Consider the following 5,060-nt stretch of genomic DNA (forward strand, 5'->3'; position numbering starts at 1 on the left):
TTTAAAAAGCATTTGATCTGTGTCAGTCAGACCCAGACCAGACATTAACATGTGTGAAGCTCTGTCTCCATCCCACAAGAAACTCACTGTTGTTCTGTCTAAGTGTAAAAGTTCATTATCATATGGCTGTGAAACAAAGTCACTCTGCTTTGAAATGTATGTAGCTTTGTCATTCTGGTATAAAATAGTCAGAGCTCAGATGCTCAGGGGGTTGGTTGTTGAGACTTGGACTTAGAGTGAGAGGGGAACTGGGGGAGAGGCCGGGAGGCTCCCAGTCTGTGTCCAGGGCCTGGGCCCTGTCCTGTCTGTATCTGCTGCAACAAACAATAAACCTTTTTTCCTGTATTGCAAAACTCACCCAGCTTCGTAAATGGATTACTTTTCATCTAGAACTGTAATTTTTCCGCAACAGAGATCATTCCAAAATTTTATTTCTAAAACAGACACATATCTTTGCTTTACTGGACTCAAACCAAAGCAAACCTCTTAAATTATACTACTTCTTAATTTAAAGAAGTGACACACTGGTGAACTCGACTCAAATGCAACACAAAGAGAACCGTCAAATGTCTCAAACTACAACAGAAAGTGTCCTTTGAGCAGGTAATTCAGAATATGCTAAATCAGGGACTAAACAATGGAGGAACAACGTCTTATTTAATGTCAACGAAAATCTCTTCCACACTGGGGATTCAAAGGGGAACAGGCTGGGCAAATAAACTCAGAAACAGGTAACTCAAACAGATAAAAATGCACGATCAGAATTGCAGAAATGCACATGATGGATTCAAAATATATATTCAAGTTATATTATGTTATCTCACTGTTCATTTTAAAAGGTACTGTAATGTAATGTTCACTCTTTATTATAATCATTATATTCAACTATGTAAACTATGTAATCTGCACTAATGTTTGTTCTTGAGTCTTGCAGAAAATATGTCTTTTGAAAGTGCAGGATCCCACGGGAAGAAGGTCACTGTGAAACTGAAACATCATGGGAGGATGTTTTGTGGAAAGAGTGACCTTCTGGAAATGCAAAAACAGAATATATTTCTCTGTGTATTTCGTCATATGTTTTTACACTGCTTGTCCTCCCCTTTCAGAGTATGTGTATGTAACTAGGGTTTCCTAACTTTAATAAAAGAGGTGAAAGACGGTCTGGGCCCCAGAGAGGGTGGTGGTTTGTAACTGGGGTTTTTTGCCTCTCCGCTCTTTCTCCTCAATATTGAGACAAAATAATCTCTCTTGTCTTCTCTTCTCTTTTGAACTCTAATATAGGTTGTGAACCAATCAGCACACAACAGATATTTTCAGAGGAGCTTGAACGTTGCTCTTGACTGGTCAACAATCTAGCAAGAACTAACTGAACAGAAGCAGAATATCTAGGCGACCCAGGGCTGATTAACAAAACGAGGGGCAGCTGCTGGGAAACCAGGGAGGTAACAAAAGAAGGGCCGGAACAGGCTGAAAAACGGAGCCGGACTGAGGAAAAAACATGCAAACAGGTAGAACTGTGACAAGAAGGACTGAATTCCTATGGGGACATCCTTATTCACAACACAAAACAGAATTGTCAAAATTTTTAACTTAACTATGTCCGTAAATTTTAACATATTTTATTTTATAAATAGTTCATTGGTTGGATCACAGAATCATGCTTTATTAATGATTTTTATTACCCTTTTCTGTAGTTTCTGTAAAACGTACGTTTTACAGGCATTTCCCCAAATTTCCGAACAGTAATATAAATACGGAAGCACAAGTGGTGAATTTAGTATATGCAGCATTTCTTATTCAGTACAGATTTGGTTTTATAAAGTATACCAACAGTTTTTGACATTTTACTCCTGATGTACTGTATATGTGGTTTCATACCTGATGATCTATGATCTCTCCCAAGAACCTTGTCTCATAAACCCGGTCTATTTCGATTTCATTCCAAAACATTTTTACATTAAAATTTACCTTACTAGATCCAAAAATCATGAATTTTGTCTTCTTCTCGTTCAATGATAACTTATTTAAATCAAAAAATGTTTTAATTGTATCAACTCTGTTTTAACTTGTGAAATTAACTGATCAACATCAAATCCTGAACAATATAAATTTGTATCATCTGCAAACATAACCAGCTTCAATATTCTAGAAACTTTACAAATGTCATTCAAATAAAGAATGAATCATTTTGGCCCCAGAACAGATCCTTGGGGAATTCCCCTCGATAGAACTTTATGAAGTGATACTGTTCCATTCATTTCTACATATTGAAGCCTGTTATTTAAGTAGCTTTTTAACCAACTATGACCCGCCCCTCTGATCTCATAACTATCACACTTCTGTAAGAGTAGATCATGGTCAATAGTGTCAAATGCTTTACGTAGATCGATAAATATACCAATTGTATTTTGCTTATTATCAACTGCTGATTACATTTTCTGCAAAATCAATCCCTGCCCAAGATGTGGATCTATTACAACAAAATCCATTCTGCTGATCACATAATATGTTCAAGTTTTCTAAAAAAAAACCCAAAAAAACAAAAAAAACAACAACTATCCAGTTGTTGAACAAACAACTTTTCCAGTATTTTTGAAAATTGATCTAATAATGAAATGGGCATATAGTTAGTTACTTGTTGCTTATCTTTATAAATCGGGAGCATTTTAGCCAGTTTCATTTTCTCAGGAAATGTTCCTGTTACAAAAGAACTGCTGCAGATATAAGTTAAAGGCTTCACTCTACAGTTCATGACCTCCTTGATCACTGACAGATCAATATTATTACAGTCTGTAGATCTCCTGCTCTTACATTTTCTGACCACCTCTAATATGTCACTCTCACACACAGACCCAAGAAACATACAACTTTGATTCATATCAATACCAAGTTTCCATCTGCAACATCAGTCTGTTGTATTTGATTTGCTAAGTTTGTGCCACTTTAACAAAAAAAGGTCTTAAATTCATTAGCGATTTCTTGTACATTGTCAGTAATTTTTCCATCATTTTTCATTCTTTGTGTTAATGAGTGTTTGGGATTAGGCTGATCAATCACCTCCTTAATTATAGTCCAAGTTGCCTTGATATTCGTTTTAAACTTTCCCAGTAGTGCTGTTCTAATAATGCTGCTTCTGTTCTCTTGTGGTTAGTCTATTTCTATACTGTTTGTACTTTTCCTCATTTTCCTTTATTGGGTTTTTAATATATTTTTTATACAGCTGATTTTTCTTGCTTCATGATTTTTCCAGACCTCTTGTCATCCATGGATTATGTACTTTTATGTTTAACTTTGACTCTCCTCACTGGACAATAATAGTCATAAATGTGTCAAGAAATGCATTATAGGAGTCATTTGTGTCTTCAACATAGACTCACTCATGATTACCAAGCTCTGCTTTAAACACCTCAATAGTCTCTGGATGTCTAGCTCTCTGTAACTTATAGAAATCTACTTTATTTTTCTTTAACTTAATGTCAAACACCACACAAACTGGCAAATGATCACTAATATCTGTCAGAAATAACCCACTTTTAACTTTTCTGTCCGTTAGGTTGAAAAAAATGTTATCGATGAAAGTCGTGCTGTCCTTAGTTATTCTACTAGGTCTTGATATTAAAGGGCACATACCCAAACCAAACACATTGTTAACAAAATCACTTGTCTTATTGTGTTCACATGATTTCAACAAATCAATATTAAAGTCCCCACATGCCAAAAGACCCTTACTACTTTGTTCAGAATATAACTTGGTTAGTTCCCCATTAAATTCATCAATACATGATCCTGGGGTCCTATAAATACAGCTAATCAATATAGTTTTATGTATTAATGCATTTCTTATTTCAACAGTAACACACTCCATCAACTCATCAACAGAAAAAGTCATTTCTTCCATAATCGTACATTTTATGCCCCTTTTTACAAATAAAGTAACTCCTCCTCCATTTTTGTTTTTCCTATTTTGATTAAATAAATTATAATCTTCTAATTCATTATCCAGTTGTTTACCATCACCAAGTCTCTGTGATAGCTACAAAGCTAAATTAAAATGTAAGATTATTTAAATAATTTTGTCCATATTTTTATAGAGACTCCTGCTGTTAAAGTGGATCACAGAAAGTTGTTCAGTCGATGCTTTAATCTCATCTTCAGAATAATATCCACAGTCCAAATTTAAATTCTCAGACAAATAACAGGATCAATGTCAGTTTCTATGTCATAAGACGTATAATCCTGATGTTCAAATGTATTAAAGTGTATAACGTTCTCCATTTTGCTTGATTTGTTTCTTCTTTTTGATTAGCCTACCAGGTTTGACAGGACCAAGCAGTTCATTTTTCATTTTAACCACATGACTGAACTCTTCTGTCATTGAGTTGAGTGATTCTTTCACTTCTTCCATGTCGTCTGCCATCTTCTTTGCCATTGTTCAGTATGATTTAGTTTGAGTTGTATTGTTGAGTAATCAGGCTGCCAATACGTATCATTCAGGTAACTCCCAGATCTATGCCTTGCCAACGAAGTTTTCCCCAAATGGGAGAAAAAAGTGTTCAAAGACTCACAAATGCTTTATTCAAAGCTTGAATGGCACTTCCTCTGGGTGATATTTAATGGATTGTCAGAGCTGAACATCCCAGACTGTCACAGCAGCCTCTCAGGTAAACAGTCAGTCCGTGTTTGATCTTGTTTCTTTCTGTTAGCGTTGCCTTTTTTCCGTGGCTTTTCTGTATTTCTTTTCCCATCGCTTCTCGGCCTTTTGGCTAAGATCAAGTGTAGTATCTTACTGCACTGCTCGCAGCCTTTGGTGAGAGGTCGCCTCTGAGGTCCCAACGGTGTTTGCCTTTGTGGCACTCACTTTGGGCCTCGGTGGATACATTGTCCATTTTTGTTTAGTTGTTTCTTGTTGTGTTTTTTGTTGTTGTTTTTCTGTTCACAGCATGACTGCACTTTAACGGCACTTCAATTCAATTCATTTTATTTTTGTAACGCCCAAAATCACAACAACAGTTGTCTCGAAGGGCGTTCATGTTTTGGTTGATGGGGGAAACCGGAGTACC

The 5,060-nt window shown here is 35.9% G+C and overlaps 1 pseudogene; it reads left to right on the top strand.

Annotated features, from left to right (window-relative positions):
* Positions 1-4,743: 4,743 nt before the first annotated feature.
* On the top strand, positions 4,744-4,806 carry LOC117376967 (U2 spliceosomal RNA; annotated as a pseudogene).
* Positions 4,807-5,060: the final 254 nt, after the last annotated feature.

This window comes from Periophthalmus magnuspinnatus, chromosome 9 (assembly GCF_009829125.3).
Source record: "Periophthalmus magnuspinnatus isolate fPerMag1 chromosome 9, fPerMag1.2.pri, whole genome shotgun sequence".
Taxonomy (NCBI): domain Eukaryota; kingdom Metazoa; phylum Chordata; class Actinopteri; order Gobiiformes; family Gobiidae; genus Periophthalmus; species Periophthalmus magnuspinnatus.